This window comes from Carassius auratus, unplaced genomic scaffold (assembly GCF_003368295.1).
Source record: "Carassius auratus strain Wakin unplaced genomic scaffold, ASM336829v1 scaf_tig00016351, whole genome shotgun sequence".
In the NCBI taxonomy this organism is placed as follows: Eukaryota; Metazoa; Chordata; class Actinopteri; order Cypriniformes; family Cyprinidae; genus Carassius; species Carassius auratus.
Window position 1 is genome coordinate 479,263 of NW_020524667.1, and position 11,161 is coordinate 490,423.

At 35.1% G+C, this 11,161-nt stretch overlaps 1 long non-coding RNA gene across 1 annotated transcript; it reads right to left on the bottom strand.

Annotated features, from left to right (window-relative positions):
* Positions 1 to 361: 361 nt before the first annotated feature.
* LOC113075084 (uncharacterized) lies at positions 362 to 10,692 on the bottom strand. Its single transcript, XR_003280888.1, has 4 exons — positions 10,259 to 10,692; positions 7,824 to 8,034; positions 6,906 to 6,958; positions 362 to 844 (listed from the first exon to the last, which is right to left on the bottom strand). It is a non-coding gene; the product is annotated as an uncharacterized LOC113075084 (long non-coding RNA).
* Between the last annotated feature and the right edge of the window lie 469 nt (positions 10,693 to 11,161).

Consider the following 11,161-nt stretch of genomic DNA (forward strand, 5'->3'; position numbering starts at 1 on the left):
AGTTGTGCTTGTCCCTATAAAACTGAGCGGTGTTTTGAATGGTTGCCAAGTCCCTTAAAGAGACAGTTCACCCCTAAAATGAGCATTGTGTCATAATTTACTCATCTAAACCTGTATGCATTTCTTTTTTCTGTGGAGCACATGAACATGTCTTAGTGCATAATATCAGGTGTCTGTTAAATATTAATGCATGTGCCAACACTTTAGAATTAAAATGATTTAAGTTGTAAATAAAGCAAATATTATTGAAGTACATTTTACAGGAAAATACCATTTCTGTTTTTCTACTTAAAGATTTCTGATTGTGAAATGTATAAGCAATGAAATAGTTTCTAAGCAATACTTCTCAGGGGGTTGAAAACATTGGAGCAATAGATGCAAGTCTTAACAAGCCCTACTAATTCCTAAATAATGAGTGCATGTCTTTAGTGAATGAATTTACTGTAGAAATATTTTTTTCCACATGTACAATACATGTTTTGTGCAACAGTTTATCTTTAAATCAAACAAAATCATCGTGTCGGGAAAGGGTCTGTCTGAAGAATATCAAAATGTATCTGAATTGGAATTAGAGAATTTCCTTGGCCTTTACACGAGAGCTGAGTTTTCTTCAAAAAGATGTTTAACATCAGCACTGTCAGGTTTGAGGAAATCCTGTGTTTATCTCGTAAAGACTACCTGTTTCAGATCACAATCCAGTGCGTTTCTCAAACAACACTCTTGTAAATCTCACAGTCGAAGCGGGAGATACACGCGTCTCTCATGCATGTCAGGGGTCAGGATCTGCTCACCTCATGGGTTTACCAGCTTAACCACAGCACAAACCCCAGACACAGAGCTCATCCTGTGGAGAAACATGCCTTTATCAGTCACATGACCATGTCAACAATTTACATAGTGGGAATTTAATGAGATCTCTGTAATATTTTTTTCCTTGCACTGCAATAAAATTCAGTGGAAAGCAATTGTAGAGCAGTGTTGTTAACTAAAATTAAAACATAAAAAAAAAACTTTTTGGATAATTGAAATAAAGCTGAAATAAAACACATTTTTAAAAACACTTTAAGATTATAAATAAGTTTCAACTAAAGTTACTTCAATTAATAAACAAAAAATACAAAATAACTAAAACTAAATTTGAAATAAAAATTGACCATTTAAAAATATAAGAAAATTCAAAATATGAATATGTGTAACAGAATCTAAATAATACTAAAATTAGACGGATGGCACTATATACTCAATAATGTGTTGAAATTAGCAACTTAAATGTATATACATTCATGCATTTGCATTCACCTTTGCATTTATGCATTTGAAGCAGAAGCAACTTGTTCATACCCTGGGAATCGAACCCACAATCTTGGTGTTGCTTTTTGTTTTTAACAGGATATTCATTGACAGAGAAAAGAAAACCTTGCACAGAAGTGCTTTAACAGTTAGTCTTTACATAATTTTACATATTTGCATGTTGGAAAAAACAACCTGAGACCACCACCAGATTTCCAGACAATCGAACCCACAATCTTGGTGTTGTTTAATTTTTTTTATCATTCTATGTGCTTTATCTGTACATGATTAACTCTTTACATAATTTCACACATTTGCATGCTGTTAACTACAACCTGAGACTACAATAAGTAAAAAAAATACATAATGAATGCATATTGCTCTATAAATACATCGCAACTATGATTTACTTAGAAACAATATTCACTCAGAAACTGATAGTATATTTCACAAATAATTACAAAAGAAACAGCAAGTAACACACTAAATTAAACATTACATTTTGAAGCAGAAAGACTAAAACAGCTTTTTTTTTACCCTGTTAAACATACCTCAATCATTTGTTTTTTGGACAATTTGATAACTTTTTTTTTTTTTTTACATTGTAGTATTCCTAAATGAGTGTAGTATTTCTAAATACCTAAATGAGCTGCTGATAAGACCTCATGAAAGATGGAGATATTTAGTGTGGTGTAAATACTTCTGAAGCCTGTGCTGAGGGCTTATAATGATGTTTACCGCAGCTGTATTAAAACTGCATGTGCTCACCTGTGTTAGCAGAGGCTAGTCCCTCTTCCCTTAGGCAGGTTACGGTTCTCGCTCTCAGAATGGCCCGAGGCCTCGGTTCTAACACACTCATCCAGACATATCTCCTATCCCTTAGTTCAGCTCTCCCTCTACTGCTGTCTGCCACTCTTCATCTCCCTCTTTCTTTTGCTTTGTTTTCTTTATAACCAATTATCCCTTCCTTTCAAGCTATTACCACTTGTTGTCTCATCCCTTGACCACAGTGATCCCCTCAGGTTGTGGTTTCCAGCATGCTAATGGGTGCTGTGATTACGTAAAGACTGGGAGCTTTATTGTATTGACGTATTTCCTATTAAAACAGTAAGATAGGGTTGCAACATGTCAAACACCTTTTTAAATGCACAACAGCCTTTATATTTCATATCAAAACCATTTGCCATGATTACTATTTACTATTGCTAGTGGAAGCACTTTCTCATCAAAGAGAACAAAATTAGATGCATTAGACATCACACTGAATGACTACATTATAATATACTATCAAATACTATCAAGTTATTTACTAGCTTTTATTTGTATATTTTCACATTACATTTTTACAAGTTTGTTTCACTAAATTTGTTGTGCTTTTGTGATTTTAGTTTGTTTTTAAATTTCTATTTTAGTTTAGTATATTGCGTATCTGGAAGATGTACTTTTTAAGCATTTGATAATATTCAAAACATTGTTAAAACGTTACCTGTCAAATGTTTGAACAACATCCAGCAGATGCAATGCTTATGAATATGTTGTCTGATCTCTTTAAGACGTTTATCAGAATACAAACATAATGCTTAAAACATGTAATGCTTTCCAAATGATGCACTCTTTTACAGATGTGTGCATGTCCTTGGAGAAAAAAAAATTACATGACAAATTTTTCAAAATAAGAGACAGAAAAAAAACTTGTTCACTTTTCAAGTTGAAGTTTAATTTCTTAAAAAAAATCTTGGTTGACCAAAGTGCTGTACAAAATTGCATATTGTCATCACCCAAATTAAAATAGACAATCACAAGATGATAGCACAGGTGTACAAATAGTTTTTTAAAAGACTTTTGGAACAACTGAAGTTTATAGTGGGGCAGTTGTGGCCTAATGGTTAGAGAGTTAGACCTAAAATCCAAAGGTTGGGAGATTGAGCCTCTAGGTACGGCAGGTATTTTTGGGTTTGGGGAGTGAACACCACTATGTGTGTGCACTTGGATGGGTTTAATGCAGAACCACACATCACTTTATGAATAGATGAGACAGGCAGCCCATGATACAGCGACTTACAATAATCAAGCCATGATCAAATAAAAGCATGGATTACAATCTCAAAACTCTTCCTACTTAAGAAGGGCTTAACTTTAGCTAGTCTCCGAAGGTTATAAAAACTGGAGCTGACAACAGAGTTGATCTGTTTGTTCAGCTTTAGGCCACTATCCAGAATAAAACCCAGATCCTTGACATCAAGTGAGCAATATGATGTGAGAGAACCCAAGTCAACAGCACTCAGATCAGTTTTCTCAGAAGGCCCAAACAGAAAAATATGTATGTTGTCATCATTCAGATGCAGAAAATTATTGGTAGCCATGTTTTCAATTCTTGGAGACAGGCTATTAATTGATATATGGCAGATTAGTCGTTCCGCACAAATGGTATGTAAAGTTGAGTATCATCAGCAATGATACGACACACCAAATCTCCTAAATATAGAAGCAATGGGTAACATGTACAGTGAAAACAGTAACGGTGCAAAGGTTGAACCCTGAGGGACACCACATGTACAACGCGCTACAATAGAAGAATGCTTCCCTATATTTAGTGAGAATCTTCTATTGGAAAACCAAAACCAGTCGAGTACAGTGCCTCTAACTGAGACAACAAGAGACCATGATCAACAAAATAAAACATGAGCTGAGATATATATATATGCACTAAAGCCATTGTTTTACCAGCATCAGTACACATTCAAATGTCATTAAAAACTTTCAAAATGGCAAAAGCATCAAATGCAAGTGTTACTGAGGGAGGGCAGTTGTCCTGTTGAGACCAAATGAATTTTTGAGTGGCATGCCCTCGGAAACCAACCACTTTGTTCATCTTATGCAAGAGCTGTTTGCACAACAAAATAATATAGTGTTTTTTATGTCTTTGTAAATATTCAGTTCATTATATTATTCTGTTATGTTAATCTGTTCTTATTTTATTGGTTTACATTCATTTTATTTTTAGTAGTGCTGTCAATCAATTTAATTACTCAAAGGGATAGTTGACCCATAAATAAAAATTATGTCATCATTTATAGAAACATCTCATGTTTTTCCAAACCTGTATTACTGACTTTCCACTGTGGAGCACAAAAGAAGATATTTAGAAAATTGTTTCCATGATGTTTAGAGCCCAATGACTTTGAAAATACCTTCTTTTGTGTTCAACAGAAAAATAATATTTCAAACATGATGGTTTTGCCAGTTCAAATCAGCTCTGAATAAATTTGTAGAATGTCAGATAAATAAACCAGGGCTATTATAGTTGACTAAAACTAAAAACATAAAAAATGCAATAAACATTTTTCAGCTACTTGCAAAGGCAACTTGATGTCCTAGAATTGACATTGATGTCCTAGAGAAAAATACACAACAAAACTACCAAAACATTAATTAAAATTAAAATAAAGCAAATATAAAAATAAACAATTGATTCAAAATTGTAATATACTAAAACAGTAATTAGATACTAAATAAACACTGAATATTTTTTTTTAAATAAAAATGTACTTAAATCATAGGTTAAAATATTTTATTACCATATTATATTTAGCACTTTATTTGTGCATGTTTAGAGAGGTTTTGGCAAAACAGCATGCAAAAACAATCTTGCATACTTGAAGTACTTTGAAATGTTGAAGCTGTGACAGTATTCCAGGCATTATTGCTATCAGTGACAGAGCCGTTACACAGACTGCCGTTTATTATACGATCATACACAGCTTTAGGGAGAAGGGCCTGATGGGTCATGATCCTGACGTCCCGCTCGTGGCGATCCCAGATAGAGAAACACACTCACTTCAGACACTAGTCTTGTCTCTTGCCTTTCACTGGCGTATGATGCTAAAGGGCTAATCCACATATTAAAGCTAATTTATGGAGATCCGGTAAGCACTGCCTTTAAACATGCAGTCAAATTAATATTCAAATGTAATTCCTCACCTAAAGAAATAAAACATGCTAATGGCATACTAATTTAGTTGCAGCTGCTGTTGCTTGCAGGCTGATGGTCTGATTTCTCAAGGCCGGGTATTTAGCACTGAAGCCAGAGAGTAAAGAAAGAAATTTTCTTCCTGCAAATGAATTAGTAAACAGCGAGTACGTGTTTGTAGAAACATGTGTCTGAGGTTGTAAACGTACGCTGCTGGATGTATCGTGTCAAATAGTTTGTTCGTAACTGCATACGTCCTCTCAGGCCAGAAAAAGGGTCACGTTTTAGCTTCAACCTCGTCTCACGCAGGGAAACTATTTTTTATGCAAACTTGATTTAATTACGACTTATAGATGTGAGGGGAAAAGCACATAAGCGACGGATCGTTCGGTTTGGCGGGGAAATTGCACATTAGCCGTCACCACCTGTGGCTGTTTTCAGTATCGGCTGATTTCATGCATGTCTACGGGGGGATGAATAAAACAAACTAAAATATTAAAATATAGACATTGGTTTGTCATCGTGTGCTGTCCTCCAGAGGTGGCTTTTGCATATTCATATTTTCAACTGGATATATGAATAATTTCCCTTTCTCCAAAGGTTAGGGCTCATTAATTAAAGCCAAACAGTTAGAGAGAATATTTTCTATTATTAATTGTTTGAGTGTGTGTGTGTTTGTGTGTGCATGTAAGTGGCGCCACATGGAGCTGTTATAATTTATAACTGACCTGAACTCGTCTTTCTAGTTTCCACTCAGTTACCACTGAAAGCCAGTTCACCTTGGGCAATGACAATCTCCAGCTTAACCTCTCAAAGAGCCGCCACAGGGCAGTTCCTCCAGCCCAACAAACAGCTCCTCCTAGATTTTCCACAGGGAATTGACTCTGCACAAATGAATTGGACTAGAGAACGAGTGCTTACTGCGCTCTCGAAGAGCAGCCGCTTAAACAAATCATTTAGATGAACTAGAAACAGATCGAGGAATGCTGATGTGGGAAAACTGGGAGTGTTTGTGATCAAGAATGGATTTAAAGGTGAAGAGTGTCATTTCTGAACCGCTAGCATCAGCAAACAGAAAGCTCCGCCCCCAGACTCACCCCATTGGTTGAGTCAGTGTCACTGCATACAATTAAAGTATTTAAAAAAAAAATAAAAATTTGCCAGCCTTTAGTTTTCGAAGCTAATCTTAAACAGCGGCTTATACCTGATCAAACTGAATGAAAAGTATCTTAAAACTATCATATTAATGCATTATTCTATATGTTGGAGTTGGTAAGATTTTCTAAGAGTTGCTTAGAAAATCAAAAACCTTTCTGATTAATAATATCGGTTTTGAAAACTGTTGTGCTGCTTAACATTTTTGTGTAAACCATGATATATTTGTATGATTCTTTGAAAAATGTAATGTTATAAAGAACACTTTGTTTTAATTATAATTTTTTTGTTACATTACAAATGTCTTTACTGTCACCTATCACTTTTGAACAATTTATAGAATCACATATATATATATATATATATATATATATATATATATATATATATATATATATATATATATAGTTTGTGTGTGTGTGTGTATGCTGCTTAAAGGTGAATAAATATTAAAAATTACAGAAGAAATTAAATATTATAAAATTATTACCGCAATAACAGACTGGTCATGGTGGTCCACATGGTTATGTGAGCTTGAAGTATCTGAAAAAGGAAAAAAAAAAGTTTACGGTGAATTCTATTAGATTTGAATTCTATGTTGATTCAAAAACATTTTTACAAAGACACATTAGTGTTTTAATTAAATTAAAAGAGCATTAAAAACAAGCAACATATTTGCTCTTGAAAATCACCAAACAAATATCAAAAATCCACCCAAGTAAGGATTACATCAACCCATGCCACAAAAAAAAAAAAAAAGATTATGCCATTTGATGGCACTAATGCGCAGAAAGCTGTTTTGCAATCCGGCATAAAAACACCAAAGAATGAAGCATCTAGAACAAACTTGACAGCTTCAAATAAGATGTTCAATTAATTTTTGAAGGGTACAAATTCAGTTTATGTTGAGTGAAATAACATCTGGCATGCGAGTTTACGCACAAGAAATTTCTGGATGTGTGCGTCTGAATATTTGTCCATTTATTTTTCTGAGTTTTGAATATATTTGTAAATTTCGGGGTGAATAATGACAGTAAATCAATTCGGTCTATACTGCTTTAATCTTAATTAATTACCTCCCAGTTTCTATGTCTCTACAAAAAAGTTCTGCAATATTTATTAAATCACACCAAAAATTGTTGAATGTTGAGGGGTGAAAAAAATCCTTTAAATTTTCATCAAACGTATTCTAATCAGGCAGTCGTCAGGTCAGCTAATGAGATGCCAGGAGTGAGGGCCTGACACTGCAGGCTCTGCCAGATGACTACCTCTCTCTCTCTCTCTCTCTTTCTCAGCCCGTATCCCTCGCGCTCTCTCTCGCACGCTTTCATCATCGCTGAAGCTCATTAGTCCTTCCATTTGATTATAGTTTCACTTTTTAAAAGTAAAAAATATTTCACTCATTTACTCTCATTAGTCCTCAAGGTCATCGTTTGAAGCCGCTCCTGTCAATATAAGATAAATCGACCCTTCGCTTCCTCTTCCTCTCCCGCTCTCGTGCGTGTATCTCCTTCAATGCTTCAGAAATGTCTCTCGCTGTCCTTTGGCTCCAAAGTTACGCTTCTGTAATCATCTCTTCCTCCCATTCCTCCGTTTCGCTCACACCATCCTGACAGAAACTAGCAAAGAGGAAGACAAAGACACAGAAAAAGAGATGAAGTGAGAGAGCATATTACTACTACTACTCTTTCTGCAATATCTGTAGCATTTCGATCAATTTACTGTGTCCTGGCTGAATAAAATATATGTATACAGTAGCAATAAACAAATCATGTTAAAAAACACTCACTTTAAAGGTGAACGGTGACATACTAATTGCAATATTAGTAATAAATAAAAAATTTAATAATATGTTTGGTGTGTATGTTTTTATTATTATTAATATTTAAAATGTATTTCTAAAAGATTTATTTGAAATAAATGCTTTTGAACTTTCTATTCATCAAGAAATTCTAAAAAGTAGGTTTTTGTCAGTTACTTCCACCGTTAAAACAAAACAAAAAGAAACTAATGGACTGAATAACAGTAAAACAAGTCTGCCACTTCACATGAGTGTGTTTCTGCTAAGCTCCTGTGGAAATGTAACGTGTTTTCGTTTCTTTGGTTGTAAACTTGGCGTGTGATTGGGGCCTAAGGCTGACTGCAGAAATTAAAGCACAATCGATACGGACTGATGTTTCTTCCTCTGACGAGTCTCCACCAGTCACACTGTGTGTGTGTGTGTATGTGTGCTGCCATATGCTCATCAATACAGCTCTATCGTGGATTGGCAACTTCTGTATTAATTGCTAATTGCTCTTAATGACATTTAATGACTGTCAGTCAGTCCAAGTACTGCCCCTCAACCTGTCAATCAAAATTTCCCAGGCGAATTACTGCAGCAGTGTTACTGTTACTGTTTACTTTTCTTTTCTGTTGGCTTCTACTGTTTTTACCCTAAGCTATGGTATTTTCTATTTTCACACTGCACAAACTGTCCCTTGAGCCCCTTTCACACTGCACGTCGGACCCGGCATATTGCCGAAACATTGCCGGGTCGCCTTCTGTGTGAAAGCAACCACGTCCCGGGATTGACTCCCGCATTGAACCCTGGTCGGGGACATAGTAACATTGCCAGGGCGAGCGCTGTGTGAACAAAAGCCAGATCTAATGGCGTGTCGATGTGATGACGCGCGTTATCGCTCGACTCTTTTACCGGCTGTTTTGAAGGAAGATCAATGTTCGCGACGAAAAAATATGTGCAAACTGTAAAGAAGCAGAGATCAGTTAGTTCCTCACTTTCCGCGCTGACACCGAGATCGTTTGCTTGCTTCAGTGAAAGTATAACGTGCCTAATGTTTTCGACTTGTACACTACACGCCCTGATGTCACGTGTCGTTACGGGATCTTCACGGGTTGTGTGTCAAAGCATGCATACGACCCGGGAACAATTGCCGGCACACTTTACCCGTGTGTTTGCCGGAATGGCAGTGTGAAAGAGGCTTTGGTGGTGGGAGAAGCAGAGAAGCAGAGAAATCATCAAAAACATTAAAAATAGATAAATAAATCAAATAAACCAGAGAAAAAGACAACTTTTCCGGGATAAAAAGAAATATTATGCACTTTAATTATTTTATATACAGTATTCATTTAGAAAACTATTTAGTTCAATTTGTTTATTTAGCCAGTTACCTCAAGGGAGCAGTTGGCCCTAAAAATAAAATCAGTGTTAACATATATTATAACTTATATTTTATTCACAAGAATAATAATAAGAGAGAGATATTGACTGTATTTCTAAAAAAAAAAACATTTTTGAAATTATTATATATAGTTTATATTTGTATAGACATGTATAAATATATAAAAATGTATAGATAATGAATGTAATTATGTATAATGATATAAAATATTTATTTTTTATAATTGTCAATAACTAAATGTTTTTTACTGCCATTTGCAACTCAATTACTTCATTCACTGTGCTTATGAGTATTGCATTGCATCTTTAAATATGTTTTCCCCGTGATTTTCAAATAACTTTTTCAAACAACTTTTTGCATCAAGGTTTGTAATGTTAGTTTCTGAGCTTGTGGATCTGGTTTATTACTTTGATTAATATCTGCGGAGAAAATTAATGTGAAAAATACTTCCAATGCCAAAGCCACTAAAAAAATGGGCGGTTACTATTGCACTGTAGTCTCTCTTTTATTTATATGTGTGTGCGTTTGTTCTGAAGCTCCGCCCCCCGACAGGGGTCTCAACCTCATATTTAAAATATCAGACAAAGTGCTGTGATGTCACAAAGCATCAGTGTCCAGCAAACTCGCTCTGTGTGTGTGTGTGTTAGAGAAAGAGCTTAACTGAACCCTTTTTCCTGTTATGAACACTTTTCTTTTCTTCCCCCATCTTCCTGTCACTCTTTGCTGTGTCCCTTCCTCTCCAGTCTTGCTGTCTCTCCCGGTGTCTTTAAGCTGCTGAATGCAGGATGCTCTGCACAATGTATAGGCCTCAGGGATACAGCAGAGAAGAGAAAGAGACAGAGAGAGAGAGAGACAGGGCACTCAGTCAGTGTCTGCAGATGAACATGGTGCCCAGAGCGAGACAAACAGGAAGCTCATTGAGCATCTCGAACCCTGACAGCACAATCAACCTGACACTGCAGCCATGCACACACATGCTCACATGTATAATATGCTGCTTTCTTTTTTCTTTATTTGAAGTCCACTCAATCTGAGGACACACACACATAATGTACATTTACTTAGCTATCTAAACCTTACCCTACCTGCAAAATTCATTTATAATGTTTTATTAATCTTTTTCCAATTAAAGATTCCCAAGGCAAGCTCAAGCTAGAAATGTTCCAAAGTTTTAAATAAAACAAAGATTACTGGAGTTTATTGTAAAAGAAAATACTATTTTACTTTTTAGTCTTTCTACTATTAAATTTGTTGTTTAATTCAAGGTATCGTTGTTTCTTTGTAATTATTTGTGAAAATTTGCAATTTTCTGAGTCAAAATAGTTTTTAAGGAAATCCTACAAAACAAATTTAGCGTCAGGTTTAGCTTGACTTGAAGAAAAAAGCACAAATTTGTATTGAAACTCTCTCTCATACACACACACACACACACACACACACACACTACAGCTGCACTTAAACCCTAAAACTGTAAAATAAAGCCTTTTTTAAATGCATTTGCAGTTACTTAATTTAAACCTCTAAATGAGGAAATATCATAGACTTCAATAATACTATACACTAA